This window comes from Aythya ferina (assembly GCF_964211825.1).
Source record: "Aythya ferina genome assembly, chromosome: 1".
Classification (NCBI taxonomy): domain Eukaryota; kingdom Metazoa; phylum Chordata; class Aves; order Anseriformes; family Anatidae; genus Aythya; species Aythya ferina.
Window position 1 is genome coordinate 179,197,290 of NC_140296.1, and position 26,223 is coordinate 179,223,512.

Genomic DNA, 26,223 nt, shown 5'->3' on the forward strand with positions numbered 1-26,223 from the left:
TAGTGTCAGAGCTCAGGACTCTGAGGGCTATGTCAAAGTTCAAGTGATAGTTCAAGCATTTGGAGTCCCAGGGCACAGTACTCTCTTGCTCTGAGTAGTACTTGCTCCCTCAAGTGGTTTCTTGGGTCAGTAGGAGCAGTCACATGCATACTCAGCTTGAAAACTAGTTGCACAGTTGGGAACAGAAAGTTAAGAAAATAAATGGGGAGTAATTTGGTTGTGTGTGTGTGTGTATTTCATTCAATTTCACCAAGAATAGGTATCCTGTAGCTACCAAATTTGATAGCAAGTGTCACACAGTACTTTCTTTTAGGGCGTAAAGCAAATGTTTATTGTACTAAATACAACATGCTTGACTAGGTGTACAACACAGGAACCAACATGTTGATTTCAATTTGTTCTGCGTATCAGTGGAGGGTCTAATCCTTTCACAACGCTATCTAGCCACAACCATTTTTTCATTAATCATTATGTTTCAATGGGGAACACTGAAGGGTGTTTTCTCAGATTATACTGAAGTAAAAGGCTAACGTCATGGTCTGTTTATCTTCATACTTAACATAGTATAATTATTTTATATTTTTTTCATTCAGCTAGGACTCGTACCTTGACTTTTGTAAACATTGGCAGTTCTGTTTTCATTGTTAAGGATGTTGACTTAACAAAGTATAAAATAGGAATCTGGGTACGTGAGAGCAGCATATTTAAAGTCCTGCTTCCTTTTCTCCCGCTGCTCATATTCAGCAGACCAATATTCAACTGACTACTTGCAGTAAAATATCAGAACATTTGAAATAAAATAAATGCTATACTTCATGCTGCTATAATGACTGAAGACCTTTCTCAAAATAATGAAGGAAGTCCATCCATCCATACTGTAGGAGGAGAAGAAAGAAAAGTGGTTCAGAGGATTCCACCACGAATTTCCAGCTCTCATATATGCACCAAAAATGGTCTTTCTGTGCAAATGGATGAAGGAAGATTTCTGGAAAAACCACCCCTGTCTTACATAGCCTTAATTGCAAAGGCAATTCTTTCTTCCCCTACAAATAAATTGAATTTAGCTGCTATCTACAAGTATATTGAAGATAACTTTCCTTTCTACAGGAACAAAAGTCAAGGCTGGAGAAACAGTGTAAGGCACAACCTTTCACTAAATGATTGTTTCATCAAAGTCGGGAGATGTGAGGATGGCAAGGGAAACTACTGGAGTATCCACCCATCAAACTTAAATGACTTTGTTCATGGGGACTTCAGGCAACGTCGACGGTCACGAAAGCGAGGATATCAAAAGGAGCTAGAGCATTGCCTTACTGTGAATAATTTCATGCCATGGGGACATTATCCCTCCTACCCAGCACCAAGTTTGTTTTACCAAACACATTATTTTCTGGATCCTCTTTGGAAAATATTGTATGCTGACAGACTGCAGTTTATGCCAGAATACCAAAAATGGAATGCAAACAGTGATTTAATCATGGGGAAGTTTTTACCTCCACTACAGCCTAATAAACGACAGAGCATTTCTGTGGACTGGTTTTATGGATCTCCTTCTACTTCAGCAATGCAGCAGAATATTTTCCTAAATATTCAACAGGCATTGCCTAATTCTGTTTTCTTCTCTTCTTAGAAGCTGCAGTGAAGTTAAGCATTCAGACACATCTGTAAGTACTAGAAAGTACTTGAAGTGCAGTAACTTCATGGGCAGCTTTGTTTGGGACCCTGTCAAGACACAATATATTAATATATATTGCACAGTTTTGAATGTTCGTATATGTTTGAAGACAGCAAATGTGCTTACTCAGTCATGTAAGCCAGTGATTACCAATAATTGCTACCTAAGAGTATTAGCTTTGAAACGATAGCAATTAATGCTGGTTTTAATAATTCTACTAGTCAATGACAGTGCATAGATTATGAAGTATGAGTAAATCCATTAGCACTAATTGCCCAATAAAATTATTTTTAAATTGTTCTGTATTAATCATATTGTTGTATACTGCAGCTCTATTAGTTTCAAATTAGATTGTATGCATGCATATGTATAACTATATGATCAAACATGCACACCCATACATTACATTTATATCATATTGAATAGGAAGCATTAATACTTTTTTCCTTTGTCAGTTGTGAATGTCTTGGAAATGCTACCTGTAACCTATCACACTGTTGGAAATACTAAGTGAGTTATTCTTCTAATCTTTTAATTTTATACATTGTCTTGGACTCACTTGGCACTATTATTTCCAACATATTGTATTGATCCAAGAATCATTATACATTTATATATTTTTATCAATTAAATGTATACTTGCTTCTTTTTGAATAAATGTTCAGATCAATAAATATTTCAAGTGAAATAGGATTGCAATATTATTTTTAATATGTATTTAAGTTCAAGTCTGGTTCTCAAATGCATGGCCACATGTCAATTAACCTGCTTAAATGATTAGTTAATGACAGCATGACTAATTACTACTTTGCCCATTAGTTGGGTACAATCCATTTAAGAAATTTTCATTCTTCAGATAATGTCAACTATGTGAAATTGCTCAAGCTTATATCTATGCTTTTAGTTTACATAGTCATATATATTGACTTGGGTGCTTACATAGTTGTAGAGTATATGATGATATAAAGCACTCACTTAAATATATTTGTTTTATGTATATATCTACCCAGCAACCTCATTGTAACAGGAAAATTATATTAAACTGGACATTTTAAAGCACAGAAAGTAGTTTTATACTTAAGGCTGCTTGAGATGCATGTTGAAAGGACTTATATTATATGGAAGTTCACTACTTTGATTAAAGGTGCTTCTAGTTTTATGGATGGTTATTTTATTTTCAGTTGCTTAACATATGGCTGTATTTTAAAACATTTGCCTTCAGCTGATTTTGTTTCTGTTTCCTTTTTTCTTTATTTCCTTTTCTAAATTTCATCTGAAATGTTTCAATTCTTTGAGAACTACATGGGCAATGAGAGTGGAAATGAGCAGACTCATGGGCATGTATTATAGGAGCAGCACAGAAAATTTGCTAATGGAGAACTTTTTAATCAGGAAAGCATAGCAATCATTCCAGTGAAAATATCCAGCTTTTGCTAAGTTATAAACTTTCAGAAAATCTTGCTTTGAAATATTTGTTCACTGAAAATGTGAATTTGAGTAGTAAATTTTTAAAATCTCTGTTGTGAGGATGTCATACAGAGCCCTAACATGCGTACAAAACTTGAGACTTGGAAAATGACTGGGGAAGGTGGAGTTCAGGGGTGGCCAGCTAGCAAGACTGGAAAGGAAGGAAATAACTGGTGTTGAGACAATGAGCCTAGATTCACTGAGCAGGGAGGCAGGACCTCTGAGAAGTCTGAGGAATACAAACTGTGAATGCCAGGCAATTTTAATCAGATGAAAATGAAAGCTAGTGATAAGAAAAGTCAGGGCAGGTTTAAGGAGTAGCAGGTGAAAAGTCTCTGCCTACTAGTTCATATGCTAGGATGCCTGGGATGGAATGCAATACTTAATTCTTTAGCTGTCAGCAAATTATTTTAAAATTACACAAGACAACAAGCTACTCCTGTTCTCACTTGCTCCATTAGCTCACTTGGCAAAAGCTTGTGAAGTGCACCTGAGGATATTCCTAGAAGGACACAATGCCATTTAACTTAATTTTCCATGCTAAACAACAGTTGGAGGAGAGGAATGAGCATATAACATAGTAATTTGCTTTGAACTAATGTGGCCTGTTGCTTAACAGGACATCCTTTAAGCTTAGAATAACCTAATTAGTTTGTTTTGGAAAGAGAACTGCATTTTACCACATTAGTGATGGTGATGGAACTGAAGCATGTATTAAACCATACACATGCTTCCAGATCTGTGCCCCAGTTTCCTGTGGAAATGCAATACCAGGAATTTACGTGCAAACATTCTTCTGCCTAGATGCTCAGGTCTTATTTGAAAATCACTTTGAAATAGTTTTCATACCACTAGTAGTACACATACCGTAGCCTGGGAACTCCCATCTTAGATATTTCCAGTCTGATTATGTAGTTATCAGTATACTTTCTTACGTTTTTTTGTTTGTTTGTTTGTTTGTTTGTTTTGTTTTTTTCCAATTTGTTTTAAATTTTGCTTCTTTGTATAGCACCTGCATGCCCCAGTGGAGGAAGATTCTACTCATGTAATGAACAACTATTTTTTTCTCCCCATCATTCAATGTGTATCTGTGGCTTACATACTGTGCATAGTTTAAACACTGACCTAGAGACAAAATATCCATTCACTATTTTTTTTATTATCTTTCAAAGCCATAACACAATCTACTTTTAAATGCCCTGAGAGATGAGGAGTGTCTTGAAACATAGACTTAAAAAGACTGAGGTCAAATGTACATGCTCGCTTTGGACATCACATTTGTGAAATCCTTCTATAACACTCAAATGCTCAAAGCCCAGCTCCCAGTGCCCTGGTTTTTAGCTCTGAGTGTTCAGAACGTTTGCAATGAACTCAAGCAACAAGGAAACCAGACCATCTGTGAAAAGTTTGATTTAGCTTGTCCAGAAATATTGTAACAGATGAAAGAGAGGAATTCATCTCTTCAAGGTAAACTTCAACTGCTATAAAGTAGACAATCATTTTTCTTCCTGGAATCCCTAACCCAGTTTGCTAAATACCTTCCAAGTTCCTCAACAAAACCCAGTATTTCTTCATTATGCAATTCTAATTCATCAACAAAATAGATCTACTTTGGATATTAAATAAGGCAAGAAAAAAATAGACTTTTCATATAATTAAAGACCATACAGTAATGCCTTCAACTGAGGTAAGGGCCAAGTTAGGAAAGCACAATTTAGACAAGATGCCAATTTCTTTCCCTAGCCTGTGAAAGCCTGACATTGTGATCTTAATAATGTTTTTCATCACAGCTGAAGGGGTAGGGTTAGTATGTCATTTTGTGATGAAAATGTCAAAGTACTAATTTGCAAACAACCTGAATTCAAAATTTAAAAGCAATGAGAAACAAATCAAGTTATATATTTTACATGAATTCCAAAACCCAAATTCCACTTAGCATATAAAAATACATAATTTTCTGATTTTGATCACCCTACAATTAGAGAGGACATTAAATTTCTGATACAGGAAATTACCATTTAATGAGAAGACAGAAATGTTCTTGAAAATTAAATGGATGAATTATACGCTTGTGCAGGAATGTCTGCAGCAGTACGTGGTGTAAAAGACTCCCTTAGAAGTGAAAACAACAGTTACAAATGCTGAATTACAGAAAATATTATATTAACACAGTATTCAAAAATTACATATTGTCAACTTCAGCATTCTCCAGCTGAAATGCATTACCGAGGTTGATAAAAATGTCAGGAAATCATAATCTCAGCATTTTGACTATTGTCACCTCTGTTCTGCCCATAAATAAGACAGAGGTCATCTTTTTAAAGCTGATCTACTTTGAGAGTACACAGATGAAATGCCAGTATACGACATAAATAGCTGGAATGGAGGTCACATATGCTCTCATAAATAAATAGTGCAATTTCTCTCTTCTTTTTTGCACTAAAGAAAGTGACTTCTGCATAATGGAGTTATGTTTGAATCATATATTTCCTAACATTTTCAATAAACTGCATCTTAATGATGACTGGTAAAAAAACTAGGCCTGAGCATAAGAACCTTTTATTAACAACAGTTTATGGGTAATCATATCAAGGCAAATAATAACATTCATTTTGCAGTTGATCTTCACCAGCTTATACAAATATTTATTTTAAAAGTTCAGTAATGTATCTAAGCCTATAAAGCCCGGAAAGTTAGCATAAAGTTTAATTTCTGATACATTTGCTGTGCAGCACAACTTACGACTTAGACTTATCTTCTTTCATATGGAAAATAACCATAACCTGCCCAGAGGCACAAACAAAAGCTCTGTAGAAAAAGAAGCCTCTAAACTGTATAGCCACTCACACCTATGCACCGTAATTTATGCTCACCCAGCAGTTATCCATTTCTTGCACTCCCTGAAACAGTTCATGGAAGACAATTCCCCTTTGGAGGCTGCAAAGCACAAACACTTCTTCCAGCCTGGTGGGGCTTGGATACATATCCATGATGGTATGTCAGGTTTGGCCTATAGGGACACCATGTCAGGGAAAAAAAAAAAAAAAAAAAGGAAATATTGAAAGTCTCTTGGAGAGTCAGCGAGTGTAAGCTCAAATTGTGAGAATACTCCAATCACAATTAACTAGATGGTATCTCACTATAGGACACAGCTGTGGTTGATTCGTAGAATCATAGAATCATTAAGGTTGGAAAAGACTTTCAAGATCATCTGGTCCAGCCATCACCCTACTACCAAGGTCACCCACTAAATCATGGTCATCCCTAAGCAACATGTCCAGCCTTTCCTTAAACACCCCCAGGGATGGTGACTCTACCACCTCTGTGGGTAACCTGTTCCAATGACTGGCTATTCTTTCTGAGAAGAAATGTTTCCTAATTTCCAACCTGAATCTCCCTGGTGCAACTTGAGGCCATTCTCTCTAGTCCTGTCACTAGTTATCTGTGAGAAGAGGCCAAGCCCCAGCTCCCCACAGCTTCCTTGTTGGAGAGAGCAACAAGGTCACCTCTGAGCTTCTTCTTCTCCAAACTATACAATCCCACTTCCCTCAGCTGTTCCTCATAGGACTTCTGTTCCAGGCCCTTCACCAGCTCTGTAGCCCTTCTCTGGACACACTCCAGGGCCTCAACGTCCTTCTTGTAGTGAGGGGCCCAAAGCTGAACTCAGTACTCAAGGTGCGGCCTCACCAGAGCAGAGTACAGGAGGATGATCACCTCCCTGGTCCTGCTGGCTGCACTATTCCTGACACAAGCCAAGATGCCGTCGTCCTTCTTGGCCACCTGGGTACACTGCTGGCTCATGCTCAGGCAAACATTGATTAGCACCACCAGATCTTCCTCTGCATAGCTCTCAAGCCACTCTCCCCCAAGCCTGTAGTGCTGCATGGGGGTGTTTTGGCCAAAGTGCAAGAACCAACACTTAGCCTTATTGAACTTCATCCCATTGGCCTCTGCCAATCAACCCATCCTGTCCAGGTCCATCTGCAGGGCCTTCCTACCTTCCATCAGATCAACACTTCCCCCCAGCTTGGTGTCATTTAAATGTGCTCTCCTGTACCCAAATCATTGAATTTCTCTGAAGTGTAGCTTTAACTAGAACCTTCCCGAGTTTATGTTATCCGGCCTGGGTATGTTACCAATATGCAACAATTGTAACATCCATTATCTATATTATATGCCAAACAGTGATAATTGCTTACAAATATAATTCCATCCTTGTTATTAAGGTATGGGTTTCTGCCAAATGGGTCATGTGGACATGGCTTAAAATGCATAATTTTTGTACTATAAACCGAGCTTTGAACCTTTTTCTCAACATGGACTTGCTTGGACCAGGTGCATCCAAGCTCCAGAGAAATGCTTGCAGACTTTATTTCTATTGTAAGATTATACCATACCAGTTTTCCTGTGTGCCTAATAGACTTCTCAGCAGAGTATGTAGTAGATTTGAGTCAACCTCATAGCTCAGCAAACAAAGCCTCAGTTAAAGGACTTGCTCCTGGGAAGTTCTGTTAAATTTTGTCTTCAGATAGAGCTGTCAGCTCTTCAAAAAACCTCTTGGAGCTTTCAACAGTTTCTATAGCATCTTAGGCAGTTTTACCATTTGATTTAATATTGTGCTTTCAGCACATAGAGCTTACCTCCTTGGGTTCTTTGAAGACAGTGCATGGTTTATACTACACTTGTGACATGTTAGTCCTTCTAAGTTCTGGCATGCCTGGAGCTGAGAAGGACCATCTTAACAGGTAGAAACAAGCCAAAGTGTTTGGCCAGCTGTTTTTTGTTGTTGTTGTTGTTGTTGTTTGTTTGTTTGTTTATTTTAATGGCTACCTCTCTGTAAGTAAAAGAATAGAAAGGGAATGGGGACATCCTCAGCATCAGGAAAAAATATCCAATAAGTCTGAAGTTATAGTGAAAAATATCCTGGTAACTGTGCTTCAGACTGAGGCTGGAAACTTATCAACAGCCAGTTTAATGAGCTTCTTTTACAGAGTACTAGGTTCATTTTGAAGAAGGAGACATTAAGCAGTGAATGGCAACAGAACAGCTTCCCCATTTTCATTAGTAAGACAAAAGGCATTAATCTGCCTGCTGGGAAAATGTTTTCATGCTTCCACATAGTCCAAGTGTGTGCAAGAGAAAGCTTTAGTAAATATACAATTCTTAACAAAGTCACAATCACAAGAAGTAAATCCCTAGGTATCAGCTTGTATATATTTGATTTTACAGCTTGAGAGAAGGAAGGGACCCCCAAGGCCACCCAATTTGTAACAGAAGCTGCAGATCTTGAATGTTGTGCAGTACTATGAAATTAAAGAATCCTGACACCCAAGAGCTTTCCCCATGCTGGCTTAGGGAAGTCCAGGTCTCTATGCACAGGAAAGCATGGTTCCTCTTTCACAGAATTACTCTACTGACACAACAGAATTTTGAATGTGAGAAATAGAAATAACAACTGGATTTCACCCTAAATAAAGTGATTTAACATGTAATTTGAGCAGTTTGCAATTTGCTGTTGTAGAAGCCAATTCCACAGCAAGTCTAAAAGGAAATAATTAGTGCTACAGCATTCTACTCTGAGCAATACTCTAGTCTTCTAGTGTTGATGTTGACAGATATGTATGCATTTTTGTACTGTAAACAGATTAGAATTAACTACATGTGCTCAGACCAGAATTATTAAAAATAAAATATGGTTCCATCTTTTTAAACATGCATATTAAAAATCAAAATATATAACTAGTATACTCTACTGCGCTTTAAAAAAATAAGTCCATATATCAATTAAAATAAAACAATATCTCTATAGGCCAGTATATACAGTTCCACTATGGGAGAAAATTTTATCATCCTTCTTTGTTCCTCTTCCATAAAATACCAAAGCTGTGGATCACAATCCAGTCTGTTCAAGACTTTTAGAATTATTTAGTAATTCTGATACAGAATGCTAGGATTTCTGGTATAATGGTACATGTAAATACCAAGTACAGTAAAAGTATCTAAATAAGCAGCCATTACATACAAACAAAGCAGAATATACTCCACTCTTCACAGCTTAGATATGGTTCCCCAAATTAAAATAATTTTCTTTCTAACTTTCTAATAGTATTTTCATGGCTATAGTTATTTGTACCACCCGTAAGATAAATTACTGAAATTAGAAGTCGCAAAAGAAAACCATTGTAAGCAGAGATTGTTCTAAATCTGGAGACAGCAGAAGGAGTTTGAGAAAAGTCTGCAGATGTTTTGAAATGGGTTTTGCCTGATAATAGTTTCTAAAAAGGATCATGAAAGTATTTTCACAAAAAAAAAAAAAAAAAAAAAATCTGAACTTCATAGCCCTGAAGTGTTTACAGTGTTAAGAAAAAAGCATGACACATCAACTGAACTATTAGTATACTTGTATGTTTGCGTACTTGTATACTATAGACTATACTGTTAGTATACTTGTACTTTTTTTCAGTACAAGATGCTTCTTAAAGAGTGTAGTAGTGCGTTATTGAAATTGTTTAATATAGAAACACTAACAGACATTTGTGGTATACATGTATGTTTACATGCACACAAGCATGTTTACATATTTACAAATGCTCAAAATATTGTAATTCTTAAATTGTTTATAATTTTGTAACAAGTTGAATAACTTTATATAAGTATGGTTTGAGTAAAAAGCAAATCAATGATGCTCCAGTATTAATATCTGATATGTTTGCTGCCTCCACTGTTCCTCATATTCATGAAAGAGAAGCTAGACATGTGGAGATAATTATCCCATTATGTTAGTAGTACATTCTCAAAGATGAGATTAAAAACTATAATTCTATTTAATCCCTGTAGCCTGTGACACAATCAAAGAAAGAAGGTAATGAGAATACATCTCACAAAGCAAGAGTAAAAACAATGTCATAAAGGATGCTCCATCAGTTAAAACCTTTACATGTACATCTGATTGCTGCAGACTAGAAAATCACTGTAAAAACCATCAAGCACTGGGTTCACAGAACAGTTCTGAAATGCAAAGCAACAAATTAAACTGCACACAGTAAGTCAGAATCAATCAGTACAAAATTTATGTCATGCTTGAAAGACTTACTAGAATTCATGTAGCAATGCTTCAGTTAGTAGATCTTTTGTTAATTGAGATACAACAATACATACCAAAATTTAGTAAGAAATGGCAGATGTGCTACTAGCTGATAATTACTTTGCAAATCTGAATCAAATAATAGCTTTCTAACAATTAGAGTAATCATAGTAATTTTAAGGGTGGAGAGAACAAGGATGATATCAAGTTTGTGATATAAAAAACTGGAATTAATACTTGAATAATCTCCATCATTAATCAAGAAATAAATCCATCTTGCAAGTGGATTTCTTGAGAGCAGTTAATAACTGCCATCACACTTTCCTGAGCCTGCAATCCAAATATAGATAGAAGAATGACTGATATTAGTTGTCTGAAAGTGACAATTCCCTTCTGAATATCACCAGAACATGTGACCTGTATAGTATGAAGTTTTGAAGTTAAATGATCTTATAAGGAAATAATTCAGCAGCCAGCTTGATGACTACTCCGCATAAGAAGCATAGAGGCTTAGGTAAACCTGATGTATCTTAAAGCTGGGGAAACAATATAATTTTTAGTGTATATCTATTTAAATGTGAAGTCAAAATTTGGGTTCTACTGATTTCAAAGCCTATAACTGCATTCTTCCTATTTCTAGAAGATTTGAACCTCAGTTTAGAGTAACATGCACTACTCAACAGGTAATGGGATATTCCTCAGGAATGCTGATCTCCCCCCTGAAGCTGTTCCTTCTCCCATTGCCAAGCTATGCAACAAAAGCTCAACCAGATATTATATGTTCTTACAATCCAAAGGCAAGGAGCAGCTTCCTGCATGGACAGAAATTTGAAAAGCAATCTCTGCTGCAGCATGTCCTTCACTGTTAGTTCTGAATACACAGTAGATCAGGGACTGGAGAAGAGATCTTCCTCTGCCTCTCAGATGTTTCACAAATGTACTCACAAACCCAGATGCTCACTCATTCTTGTCCATTTTCTGATTCTCTTCCCTCTTTGCTTGTTTCAGACTGCAATCAAAACAGACCACTTTGAAGACAATCTTCTAATCTTCCAGGGACCTGAATCTAAGCAACAGAAAATTAAAACACCACCACCACCAATCATCCCTCCCCACTCCTCACCTTCTTCCCCCCCCCCCCAAAAAAAAAAAAAATCATGATAAATCTGAAAATACAAACTGGAATTACATTTGTCAAATTATTTTTTTTTTTTCTTTAGGAGCATGATCTTTAACAGATTGATCTTTAACTTTCGGAAGTCAATTCAGATTTTTGTGCTAATGTGAATGACTATAAGTGCAGTAGAGTTCAGGCCCGACTATATGCAGTGTGCATCCATTCTTTTATGGATTCAATACATGTCCAAGTGCATTTTTTAAATCCATCACCAATGTGCAGCCCAACAAACTCCACAGAGACCAATGACTGTTTGTACATCTGGGGTGTCAAACATTTCAAATAATTAGCCAGGGGAAAATGTATGAATGTGAAAGCAAAGTCCTATCTCTCAGTGACCAGAAGAAATCTATTCATATAGAACAAGAATGGATGAATGAAATTCTGTTGGAAAAACAAGGTGCTTGCTAAACCTTTGGAATTAACAAAGTAATCTGTTAGCAAACAAAAGCAGAGACAAGTTTCCAAGTTCCAACAGGCCAGGCCAATGAATTGTTCCCTAGAATGGCAGTTTGATGTATACATGTGAAAAGCAACTGGAAAGGTTAATTTTTCTAACTGTGCTTCAATAGAATCCTCTCACTTGAAAGATCAAAGAAGAAATATTGCCTAGCACGGCAAGTGGATGTTGCTGTGAATTTATCCTGTGCTTTAAATAGTAGATTACAGGGGACAAATACTGAAAGAAGAAACAAGAATTTAATTCTACCAAAAATAAATAAATAAATAAAAGAAAATTGCTTTTTAAAAGTAAATTATTTTCCCCTGAAAACTGCTATTACATCAGATGCTCTGAAAAGCAAAATTACCCATTTGACTGCAGGATGGCAGGCTTCTCCAAAGTATCTTAAAAAATACCTAAGATGAGTTTACATTGACTCTTTCAAGCAAAGTGCATATGCAAATCTTCATTCTTTGCAACATAACAGTCCAAGATTTTACTGAAGGGTTTATGTCAGTGATGACACAAAGTCTGGTCCTTGGTGGCTACGTGAGTGAAGACATTTATTTCAAATATTCTTTTATGAATTTTTATGTTCTGTGATTCATAGGAGAAGCAGACTCAATAAAGGGTTTGAAGTACCCACTGTGTAGAACTGTATACTTTCTTAACTGTATGGAAGAGATTTATTCAACATACTCGACTTTTTGGCAAAATATATGATCTGACACTTGAAACAACCCATTTTCTTTTTCCTAAAAGTGCCAACAAAATTACTTTGAATAAAAGGATTCAAAATGCTTTAGCCTTGGTTCAGCGAAGATCAGCTCGCAGTTGTTTGTTGTCCCAGCATTTTGGAGATGTTTCAGATCTGGACAGAATCTTGAAATGACACCATATGATTGCTCCTCTGAAGTTTTGTCATTACTTTGGGTCCATCGTGTCAATGGCACAAGTTGGGAAACTGGAGACAGTGCTCAGAAAAAGTACTAGTTCACAAAACAGTGATCTGCAGCTCTGAAGGAAAAGCTGTATATTAGATAATGTCACAGCCTGTCAGACCCAAGACCTTTAATTAAAGCATGTGCAATCATGCTCTTCAGACCTCTCAGCAGTGACATTCATCTCAAAATGAGATATTTTCAGAGGCAGAAGGCTGGTTGGCAACAGTTTTGAAGGAAGAGGGTGCTAGGTCAATCTTTTTGAAGTTCTGGTTGTGTCTGGGTGAATCAATAGTATTCTGGTATCCAAAATTGTGCCTGATATTGGTGTCCATGATGGAGGCAAGTGACACAAAACCAACAGAAAAGACTGAAGCAGGGGAAACAATCCTTTTGTGTATCAGCTATATCTGAAACAAGATACTGGATGGTGCTGCCATTCTGTGTCAACAGCAGTCTAACTGCTCAGACATGATGAGTCCTTAGCTTTCTCTCAGAACATTTTTTCACCATTTGTTTCAATACAGCTGAAAAAGTAGTTTTATACTATCATAGAGCTGTATGACACTGCAGTGAAAACTTTGCACTGCCATTTTCTTAGCCTTTTCCTCTAAAATGTTTGACTTCTGAACTGACATCTTAATCTTTACTTTTACAAAGTAAGTGAGGAGTTGCAAGATGCCCAAAGAGCTCTCACTGAAAGTACAAATACAGATGTGATACACAGATATGAGCCAGCTCTTGATATCTTCTAGCAACCATGGTGGTGAAGTAGTGAAGATCATTCAGATAAACTGGTTAAGATAGGCTACTAGTATGCATTGAATACATGATCTCAAAAGTCATCAGTGCTAGTTAACTTACTCAAGATGAAATTTCTGGTTACTCCAATGGAGTAAAAATACCAGACTTACCTGCTAGCTACATCACTTCAATTACACTTGGTGAATCCAAGTCTGCTTAAATAGATGCGATCTATACTGCACTGGTAAAGTACACATGTGGATAACCTCCTTCTTTCCCCCAGACTTGCATCTTGTCATTGTTCTCATTCCTTCAAATCTTAGTCACACAATCTGTCAGCAAAGTTTACCATTGCAGTTTGCAGTAGGTTTCTTTGGTCATTGTTAAGCTTTGGAAACAGCTGAATCTCCCACCCGACTGGAAGTTCACTAGATATGTACTGAAGTGTTATTCTAACCTGCAGATACTGGGTTCTGCTAACACCAAGAAATCATTTTCTTTTCACATATTACTTTAAGAATTAGCTTGCAAAACAATGCTGTTGTGAGGGAATTTGAGAAGAGTACTACCAACATCTTTGCTAAAAGCTATGTGTCTTCCTGAAAAATGTAGTATGTCTTAAAATGCTTCCCCGGTGTTCCTGTTTGTTAATGAATTAAGTACATGCTGATTTAAGGATACATTTTCTACATACTTACCTCCCATTTTTGTAATTTGCATGTCTAATCTATGTGCAATGCACTGTTAATTTACCCTGTAGTGTTCCCTTGGAATATAATTTGTATGCATATAAAATATCAGTGTAATATCTAGAGATGAAATCCAATGGAAACAGTTTACTGTGAAATCCAATCTTTGTTCCCTCATTTTTCCACTTCACTGACTGTTGCTTTTTTAAAGTACTCCTAGAGCAGCTCTCTCTTGCACAGTCTTTCATTATGTTGCATTATTTCTTTATTTGGGAAATAAAACTAAAAAGCTTTTTTATACAACCTAATTTCCTATAATTTTTGGGATGATCTTAAGACAGTTCTTCAGGAGAGAAAATGCTAATCAATTTTATTTCAAACACACATTGAAATTCCACATAAATTGGTGCCAGAGTGCAAATGCTACTCAACTGGGAATGGAGAGGAGAGAGAAGAGAAATATATGCCAACTCTCACTTCAATACAAAGGGTGTGAGATACATTTTATTTGAATCAAATGCTATTTAACAACTTAAGCATCTGGGGCACATCTGATAACTTGGGTAAAATGTATTGATTTCTCTATTGATTTTTCTAATATACCTTCTCTATGAGGGAGCTGTAACTGAAAGTAGCAAGTGACTCAGCTAATGCCAACTCTAAGTAGTGTGGAGATGTACTGATATACAAGATGGGTCGTCACTGAATTCCAAAATACTATGGATTCTCACTTTTCACTTGGAGGAAATACATGGTACCAGTGTCTTTCTTGCATGGCTTGCAGTGTTTGCATTTTGTTTTCAATACGAATCTTTTAATGCACTTTCCTATTGATAAATATATATATAAGTGTCTTTGTTCGTAAACTAAAAATGTACACATGGATTGAGAAGACATAATCTTTATACTACCATATATTTTAACCTTAGGAGTAGAGCCCTTTATGTAAAGGCCTTTTCTTTAGTCTCAAAAGTGATTTGTATGTTGAAATTATACACACAAACATACTAAACATAAGTAACACCTATGAATTTCTGGTCAATTTATTTCCAGAAGTAACTTTGAAATGCTATAACACTTATCACTCTCTCTGAGCAGTTTTCTATAAACAAAGGATAGAGAGGAGCTCTTACACTCTTGAAAACACTAGGAAAAAAACTTTTGCCATTGGGTTCAATGCGATCAGAATTTCCTGGCCACAAATGGAATTTGCCACTGAACTCACTGCAAGTTTTTCTAGGTACTGTTGGATTTAGCCTTAAGAATTCTGTTCCCCACCCCTTCACCCCACTCCGCCCCCCCCCACCCCCAAAAAAAAAAAAAAAAAAAAAAAAAGAAGAGCCTAACAAATCACTAGGAAAAGCAGCAAGGCAGCCTGGAGTATCACCACTTAGCATTGTAAATATCTGCACACACAAAACAGCTCTTGAAGTATGTTTTCAGCTGTAGGAACCCACATTTCATATTTCAACTCTGAAGATCCAAAAATAGACTCTGTAAGAAAGAGTATTCAAGGCCCCCAGTTGACAACAGTATTTTCTGCAAACTCTAACCATGAAGAGATAGCTGATACTGTGCCTTGACACTAATTGCCAGGAAGGGCAGGAAAGATCTAGGCCAAATAGGTAAATGACTGCACCATGAGAAGCTTTTGCTACTCTTTGTAGAAAGGTTTAATAAAAGTAGTGGCCACTCTTCCTTCCCCAGCAAGCATTATGTTTGCTCCTAGCTCCTCCATTGAACTTCATTTGGCCATTTTTTTATTGAAATAAAAAAATTGGCTTGAGGCTCTCCAAATTTGGCTTGAGGCTTCCAGATGAAATACTTATGAGGTGTCACACACCTGATTAACTTCAAGACTCTTCCAATTCCAGAAGTCAAAAAGTTTACCCTTAATTTGCTCTGGGTTCTCTGGTTATGTAAGATTCCTGTTATGTCTGTGAAAGTGTTACAAGAAACGCAGCACCCAATGATTCTGGGAGGTGCACCCTGTGAATATCTGGTCTGCAAAAAAGAAGCAGATGGATTTTGGAATAGGAGGGGTGGGAGGGGAATAGAGGGGAGGAGGGAGACATAAGACTTCAACGTGCTGCGTTCCAGGGATCGTGAACCACCCCAAATTCCACTCAAAACTGTGACTGCTGGTAGTGGCACATCTGCATGCAGATAGAGAGCGGAGCGTTATCTGAGGGCTGCACAATGACCCAATCTGCACTTCAGCTACAGCTGAAGTAAAGCTGAAATCCAATTACCGGCAGCTAGCACATCTCCTCCTCTGGCATTATCAAGCCCAGCTCTTCAAAGTTTTATGTAATTCTACACGAAAAACAAAGAATTTTCATGTTAAGTGCTATAGAATCCTGGAAGCTCTCCCTGTGCGTCTCGCACAGCCTCATCCTGGAAACAACACGGCCTCGCGAGGAGTAATTAAACACCGGGAATGGGCCGGGGGGGGGGGGCGGCCCCCCCTCAGCCCTGCTCCTCCGTGAGCCACGCGGTGGCACCAAAGCGCCGCTCTTCCCCCGCTGCGCGCCCCGCTGCGCGCTGCCAGGGCGCGGCTCGCACCTGGTCAGCTCTTCCCTGCCCCGGTAACAGTTGTTGTTCCCGGAACGTGGGAATATGACGGCAAGTCTTCTGCATCCCCCAAAACGTCACCAGAACCCTCCGTCTCTGAGTGCTGATTCATTTATGTTACAACTGCTATGAAAATAGACAGAAGCTTTTAAGAAATGCTTTTAAGCTGTCTTTCCATCTATTATTTTTATATTTATTTTATTTTATTTTATTTTATTTTATTTTATTTTATTTTATTTTATTTTATTTTATTTTATTTTATTTTATTTTATTTTATTTTATTTTATTTTATTTTATTTTATTTTATTTTTACACTCCCTTCGTTGATCATAACAATTTCTAAGACCTGAAACCTCTGACTGGCTCTATCTGGGTACAACTTTGTGTCTGCATCTAAGTGCCTACGTAGATCCTGGGAGATGGCTGGTTTGTATTACATATATAACTAAGTCCCAATCAGGCCCTGACACTTCTGCACTAAATGCTGGACAAACAAAGCCTTACCAGTGCCCACTGAAGCCAGCGGTGGTTGGTCAGGCCCCATGGTGAGTGCTCCTAGCCTGAAGAGCTTACAAGTCCAAAAAGACAAAACAAACAATGACAGACATAACAGGCATGCAGGCAGCTGCCTTGGCCCTGACCCTGCAATTTTTTCTGGTCTGGTTTAACCCTGTCTGAGAGGGTGCATGATCTGGACTCTTATTTTTAATGCAAATCTTGCCCGCTTACTAATCCGAGAAAGCTGAATATACTTTCTTTAATATATTCTACATTGAGCTTTTAGAGCAGTATCAATATTCAATGTGTTTTCATACATCTAAACCATCAACAGAAAATAATTAATAAAGTATCAAATAGTTTTCTTCTCATCTGCTTCTTTCTTTAAAAAAAAAAAAAATTTACCCTTCTCTCCACTCTTTTTTTTTTTTTTTTTTTTTTTTTTTTCTCAGTACTTGCCAGTCTGTATTAATTATTCCTGGTTTTATGCACCATTTCGTATTTCAGGTTTCTATCTTGTGTGTTTATCTTTACTCATGTGTATTCCCTCTAGGTATCAATGAAACTATTCACGTGCTTAATTAAACACAGACAAAATTTGGTAAGATTATGACTGCTTTTTATGCAACAATTAATCCCTGGGTATTATTTTACTTAGCTCTTACCATTTTACCTGTCTTTTGACAAAGTCTCTCAGGCAGTAGTTCCAAGCTATTTAAAATTCTGCCTTCTATCTTTTCTGTGGGATTTCAGGTCCCCAACCTCCAGCCATGTCAACCATCCCAAGTACAAGTGTCTGTACTCCTTATTTCTCCTCACCAAAACCCCATTCCAAGATACAGGCAACCCACCCCAGTCCCTGAGTTTCCCCAGATCCTGCCACCAACCTTCCAGCAGAAACCCCCTGGACTCCTTTATTGCTTTGCTCACCAAGCAAGCTTTAGCCAGACCACCTTGCTCTTGGCAGGTTCCTGACTTCCACTGGCCACCAAATCTTCACAGCATTCCCCAAAGACTGATCTTCCCCCAGCACAAAGCTGGTAAAAGGGATATAGGGCATGTCCTATGAGGAGAGGCTGAGGACACTTGGGATGTCTAGTCTGGAGATAAGAAGGTTCAAAGGTGAACTCATTGCTTTCTGCAATGTCCTGAGGAAGAGAAGCAGAGAGGGAGGCGCTGGTCTCTGCTCCCTAGTAATGGATGACAGGATGCACAGGAACTATACAAAGCTGTGCCAGGGGAGGTTCAGACTGGGTATTTGGAAAATTTTCTTTACTGTGAGGGCAGTCAAACACTGGAACAGGCTTCCTAGAAAAGTGATTGATGTCCCATTCTTATCAGCATTCAAGAGGAATTTGGATAACGCTCTCAATAATAAGCTTTAACTTTTGGTTAGCCCTGAAGTGGTCAGGCAGTTGTACCTGATGATCTTTGTAGGTCCGTTCCAACTGGACTATTCTATAAAGATCTGTTCCCAGCCCAGAGCTTTTACAAACAACTTAATTCCCTGCCAAGTAGATATCTCCTGCCTAGATTCAAGTTCCATGCAAACACTACTTACCTCCTTGTCCTCAGTGATCCCCACCAACAGTGGCAGTCTTACAGTAAACAAATTTCATCTAAAATGAGAGGAGATCAAGGCAGAAAAGGTACACAGAGAGAAAAGAAATGGGGGAGACAGGATAAGAAATGGAAGGAAAAATCTTGATGCTTTTGAATAGCCCTCAGCTCCTCTTCATGTCGTGGCATCCCTCCCAGCTTGAGATCAAAACAGAGATGAATTTATTTGATTGTAAAAATGTAAACTGTAACACTTCTCCCTTTGTATTCAGTGAAATTCTAAATGTCAATAAATTGCTGAGCTTCATTTCTGAAAGTCATTCTGTTTATCCTCCATCCCTGTTCAACAATTCTACATGCAGTTCTCTTCTGTCATGCAATGAGAATGTCACAGGGAGTTGGGTTAGTCCTTACATTTTGAGCACCTGAGGTCTTGTTTTTTAACTCTCTGATTCGACTGTCTCCAGAAGGAACTCTAGTGTCTGTTGGTTTCTTGGGAGTAGCATTTTGTAGACATCACACACATCCTAACTGAGCACAGTAATTCCTTTATGAGTTATTTTAAGAAAATATCAAGTAGTCAGTAAGACCCCTTTTTGTGCTTAGGTATTTGACATTTTTTTAATTTTTATTTTTATTTATTTATTTTTACTATGCTGCTAAACTGAGAGTATCAACACAGTTTGGACGAGATATTTGGTAAACCTGTGTGCTTCTCTTCAAAAATCTACCAGCAGATTAAGATTTCACATGAACTTATTGCTGCTTACAATGAAGCTGTCTTTCTCCAGATCTTGTTAATTTATTTGCAGATGAAAGGATGGTAGGACTTGTTAAGTCTCCCTATCCCCTCTCCTCAAGCAAATTCTTTACTTTATGAAGCATCAGGCTGTTTTTTTTCAAATGTTCCTTGGGAGGTATTTAGGATCCCCACCTTCACACTTGAACTTCAAAGTCGAGCACTGTCTAGTGCCCATCTTCTCAGCATATTTTTCAAGAACAAATTATAAACATTTCGAGCAAAGTGCACTTATTACAAGTTTGTTTGCCAAGTACTGCTGCCTCCCTTCTAAGTTCCAGCTACGTCAAAGCATCTGGTTTACAAACATGTTCCTCCCCTCGACTGGTACATGGATGCCAGGGTGTAGAGGCTTATCACTAATAAAGGAGTTTCCCAGATGAAAGCAGAAAATGCTGTGGGAGTCACTTAATAGACTCTCACTTGTCACAGAGTGTGTAAGCATGTTGTAGTCACCAAGCAGATGAATGAAGTGATGTGCAGGAGGAGTGATTTACCCAACTTCTTCAAGAGTCTGGTCTAAAATTCCACAAAGCCAATAGATTCCTGTTGATTTCTATGGACCTTACACTGTGCTTTCAGGTAATTATTTATTCTAAACATGAGACAGTGAGTGCCCTGGGTTTATCTTCTTTAGAAGAGCATGCAGTGATTTGAAATTCCTGCATATTTGCAACTTAGTTTACACAGTATAAATATATATATATATTTACTGAGTAGATAGATAACAGTCTATTTTCTTCAGAAAGCAATGCAGTTCTCAGTCTCATTTTTACTCACAGCTATACCAAATGCGACTTACATAAAGGATAAGTTATTTTGACTTGAAGCTCAGGTCAACCCCAATTTCAAGAGAACATAAATCTGGCATAAAGCCATGTGCTTCTCATGCATCACACTCCACAGTGAGATCTATCATTACACAGACTCAAATACACAGTGCCTAAGCTTTTTTTTTTTTTTTTTCTCTATCATAGACTGCATAGCAAAATTAAGAACTTTCAAACAACCCTCTGAAGATTTGTGGGAACTTAGGAAGATGTTACACCAATAAATGTTAGCCTGATTGGAACATTTAATAGGTATGGCAAAATGGCTATTACTACATTCTCTCATGTCTCTACTCCTAAATAGGATTTTCTGTCTTTTACAAAAGATTTTAAGGATCTTTCTTCTGATTTCAGGGGATTTCACCCTAATTTATAGTGATATGTTGAATGTGGACTTAGCTCAAAAGAGCTAAGTTTTGTCTAGACAATGGCGTTGGTAGGATTTTTCAAAAATCTTTTCGTTCATTCCTGCTAAAAGATTTCAGTATTTTTGTGAGTCCATTTAAGTACTAGTTATAATAAACTATATAGCATAATATAATTTGCACAGTTTGTCTTTATATAACTTTATCCTCAGAGAAATAGCTCTGTATAGGATTGATGCCTGATCCAATGCCATACCTTGGCTTGCCCTTCCTTTGTTAGGAGGAAGGGGCACTGAGTCAGGATGTAGTGAAAAAAAAAAAAAAAAAAAAAAAAGCTTTCGATAGCATGGAAAATCTCCAAACCTTTTGCTATCTCTGTTATCAAAATACTGAACTGTGCCCACTCACTTGCACAAGTCTTTGTTTGCACATACACTAGACAAGTAATCAGATGTATTATTCTTACACAATGCCTTGCAGTCCGGATGCTTTGCAAACTGAATGTGTCTGTCCCTATCTTTTGCATGTGTATGCAGGACAAAAGGGCAAAAGGAGCCTTCCTCAAATCTCACAAGTCCCTCACAATGACAAATACAGTATTTGCAGAAAAGGTTTTTTTCAGGCCTTGACTGCAAAGCACCTCAGATTCTGGTTATACCTATAGTGAAATACTAAATCAAGGTTTTGACTTAAGACTGCACAGCTTAGTTTGGTTTGGGTTGTTTGTAGCATCTGACCAGACAGAAGCCCAGGGAGCCTATCATTTTCATGATGGCTGTATCTGCATAAAATCCCAGCTAAGTACTCAGAAATTTGAACAGTCATCTTTATTACCATGAGTCCAAAATTAAAAAAGAATAGAGAAATAATAATGATGCACCATAAATGCATAGTGAATAGCAAGCATTTTCCTTGGAGCAGAGCAAAGAAGTGGGTGGCCACACTTGATAGCAACATTGGTTAAATATTTCAAGAAGCCACTGACATAGTGAAAGTGGCATGTTACTAGAAAAAAAAAAAAAAAAAAAAAAAAAAAAAACTGATTCACAAATTTGCTCTTTTCATTTCAGCAGTGGGGAATCCAGCGCAAGAGCTGCCTGAAAAGAGGACCTGCCATCTGGCTGAGCCAAAGCAGTACATTACTGTTTTTCAAGTACATCATTTTATGGGCTACCTAATCCAGTGCTCTTCCTCAGAGGATGTGCATGTGACTCAGCCCATCTCCCTTTCAGCTCCAAGTGTTGCTAGTAAAAGATTCTTCTCTGTTTATTCTGCTATGTTTTTCATTATGAAGCTTACATATTGTCTTCTTTTCTTCTTCTGGTACTCGAAGTGCTGAATTATTGCTCATGGTTCTGTGTGACCTGGTTCTGATGTTATTAGTCTAGCTGCTCTATTTTTGTTATAAAGTATTTCAGGTATATCGCTCTTTGGAACAGTACATTTCTTTTGTGAAAGACCTTCTATTGTGTGCCTGTTTTTCACAATATATATGTGTGGTGCCTACTGCAAATGATTATCTGCTGTATACATAAAAATAAGGTGTTTTAATCATAATATGCCCATCATTCCTGCTGGCCAATTTACAGATTTTTAAAAATAAATAAATAAATAAATAAATAAATAAATAAATAAATAAATAAGAAGTACTGGTGTTCCTTCCTGGAAATTTTCTATTACAGGAGGAAAATAAAATAAAATAAAATAATATAAAATAAAATAAAATAAAATATAATATAATAAAATAAAATAAAATAAAATAAAATATAAAATAAAATAAAATAAAATAAAATAAAATAAAATAAAATAAAATAAAATAAAATAAAATAACAACCAAAAAAATAATAATAATCCTTAATCTCATTCAATACTGCCAACTGGAAAAAAAATACAAATGTATACTATTCATTGCTATGTTTTCTGAGGCTCGTCAAATGCAGGCTGTTTCATATCAATGGCAGGAATGAAATGTCAGGATTAAAGGCCTTTTGTATTTTCCTGGATTTTAGCAGCCAGAATATAGAGGCATCTTGAGCTGACCTCTCCCGATGAAGAGGAGTAAAAGGAAAAAGGAAGTCTACAATTAAAAGAAGCCAGAACCCAAGTGATGATGTGATTTACAAATCAGAGATGCATAGGTTTCAGAAACAAACAGGACATGTCGATGATCCAGTGATTTTCAGTGTGAGATTTTCCATCTCTGTCCCACTAAAGTTTTCAAAAGTCCAGATTAAACTAAAACGGGAGGAAAGGGACTTGTTTCCCCCAGTAATGTTACTTATTCCACACAAGCAGACTTTGACTTGTGTTGAGGTCTCTCATTGCCTCAGGAATGTAAGAGGTTAATTCAAGCTGTCTTGATATCAGATAATAATTACATGATTTATGACCTCTGTCATAAAGCATCCAAGAGATCAAAGACCAAAATAATGTTGCCTCATTTTATGTTGATTTTGTTCAATGCTGGTAACAGATGGAACTTTTTTTTTTTCTTTTTTTTCTAGAAGTGCATTTTTTTCTTGCTTTAAGTCCAGTAAACTAATTGTTGTTTAATATGTAACATTTTCACCATTTTTCCTTGAACTTCATCATGTCTTCCAACCATAACATATCCAAATAATGGACAGTTGCTATCATTAAGGCAATTCCTAAACTTTCTAAAAACAATTATTTGTTTGTTTGCTTGTTTGTTGTTTTTTTAAAGTCTTAGTTTTAGAACAAAAGAGAGTTCTGCATTAAGACTCTTTTTATACTATTTATTTATTTATTTTTATTTATACCCTTCTAAAATCATTGTGCACCCTTAACTGGTTTTACTGCAGAATCCTTTACAAAAAATTCATAAAGTGGCAGACATGCTATCTTGTTTTTGGTTTGGTTCATTTAATACTTTTCTGTTCTAATAGTACAAGCACTCTTGTCTGTGATGAGGCATATGAAAAGTAAATCCATACAGTAAATCAAGGAGTTTAGGTAAGAATAAACTAATTACCCAAGTTGGAATTTTGACAAGACACTAAAATCAATATCACCGCTTCCTTATACCAATGCAATGAAGAATAAGTCACAGGGTAAGACTTTACTTTCTATATGTCATTGCAAAGAGACAATGCTTTCAGCATCAGTGTCTTTTGGCACTGGACACAGGACTGGATCAATACTGACACCAGAACAGGAATGTCACCTGCCAGGATTTTTACAGCATGCCTGGTTTAAAATAAATAAATAAATAAATTGATTAAAGCACAGGAACAGCTCTCTGAAGGCTTTTCTTTAATTCCCAGACAACTCATAGAATTCCTCTGTGAACTTGGGCACTCCCTGTCTCTCAATTTGTCTTCTGCTTAAAGGAAATAATAACACTTACTGACTTCACAGGATTTTTGAGTTATTCTACTTATTAATTTTTTGTAAAAAAATACAAGTCTTTTTTTCTGGAAGGCAATATAAAAGTGCCAAGTTTTATTCATGCACTTATTAGTATCCTATATACTAGTGCACACTTAACAAACTAGTTGTGTCTGTAAAACAATTTCCAATGGTATATCTATGGTTTCTTCAGAATTTTAATACATTATCACCTACAAGCCTGGTTCAGAGAAAGATATGCCATTACTAAGGTCTCTTTTGATTACTCAGGATCATGTTTTGTACTGATGTATTTGGAGTCTTTTGCTTTGATGGCTGCAAGGTACCTAAAGCTCAGTGTTTCAGCCTGGTCATTTCAGAACTTTGCAAAATATAAAACCAGAAGTACCACCACAATTATATGGTCCAGCTTCTTGTATGGAGCAGACTGTGAGTTGCCTACACTAATTCTTCTTCGAGCTACAGACTGTCTTTTAGAAAAGCATGTTAAAATTGCCATTAAGGATGTTAGGAAGTAGCTCACTCCAATGCTCATTTCTGGCATGAATTCGTCCAGATTTTCCTATTTCATCATATTTTCCATCATATTATTGTTAATTTAATGTATTTGCTAGATTTAAGAGTCTATAACAGAACCTGTAAAATTCCCCATGGTAACAGCTTTGAAGTTGTTTCAAATCAATCTCTAATATTCTCAACTGATAAAATAAACAGATTGAGTTCTTCGAGTCTTTTACCCTGAGGCATGATTAACAGTCCCCAAGTCATGTTTGTGACTTTTGTCTGAACTTCTTCAACAATATTCCTGAACCATGGACCCTAGGACTGGTCAAAATATTTCAATAATGATTTCATCAGCGCTAAATACAACAACAGTGTAATAACTCTCGACACCTATCTTCATTCATTATTCCTCTGATGCCTATTTATTAAGCTCATATTAGACATTTGGTGCACTGTGTCATATCGGGAAATTATATGCAGATGACTATGAACTCTGATCCCCAACTCTTTTGAGAAGTATTGCTTCCGAGAACAGAGGATCCAATATCTAATTACAGGCTGAAATGTTACTTCTTAGATTTTTAGTTATTTAAATATATTTCACCATACTAATATTTATACTGTTTGGAAGTGATTTGATTACTCTCTGTTGGTGATGAGCCTCTGTGTTCCTCCAGCCGTTCCTCCAGCCATTCCTCCAGTCATTTTTATGTTTACAAACATAGGCTCTGATGGCCCCACTCTAGCAATACAGCTGGAGCAATTGTCAATGATTAAAGTTCCAGTTGATGGAGGAAGACTCTGTCAAAATGCGATCCTGTGAGAACTGTATAATTCTCTGCTGGGACTTGGTAAGATGCTTTTCTGAATCCAACAGAGATAAACAAGGAAGATGATTTCCTTTCTTCCACCAGATATAAATGTTCAAGTTACTGCTGAACAGAGATTATCCAGACCTTTTAAAATAAAGGTTCTCGGTACTGTCTTTTGGTATAGAACACCACCACAGTTAAAGACCTTGTTGAGTGAAGATGAATTGTCATTCCTTTGTTTTACATTAGTCTGTCACTGTATTAACTGTATTAACATTTTTCTTGTATTATGAGAACATATGCAAAGACTGTGTAAAATATTTTTACGTTATCTCTGCAATGCTAAAAATTTCAGTTAAATCTCTCTAAACTTTTTTTTTTTTTTTTTTTTTTTTTTTTTTTTGGCAAAGTAGACTACATAGTATTGGTGCCAGTAAAAACACTAGACGTCCCCATGCTACTGGTTAGAACATCCTTTCTCACTTCTTAACTAAACAAATTCATAATATGGCATTATGAGTCTTAATTGAAAACTGCCTCTAAAATTTACAGCTCTGTCACAAAACAAACAAGCAAACAAACAAACAAACAAAAGCTTTAAGGTTTGGTTGAAAGAGACAAATGTTTAGCCAAAGATGCTATTTAAACAAGTCTTACAAAAAATTACAGATTTTACATAATAGGTAGGTATAC

General features: G+C 36.7%; 1 long non-coding RNA gene across 1 annotated transcript; it reads left to right on the forward strand.

Annotated features, from left to right (window-relative positions):
* Nucleotides 1–671: 671 nt before the first annotated feature.
* On the forward strand, nt 672–22,305 carry LOC311436514. The gene is made up of 3 exons (XR_014692905.1): nt 672–1,664; nt 20,628–20,732; nt 21,916–22,305. It is a non-coding gene; the product is annotated as an uncharacterized lncRNA (long non-coding RNA).
* Nucleotides 22,306–26,223: the final 3,918 nt, after the last annotated feature.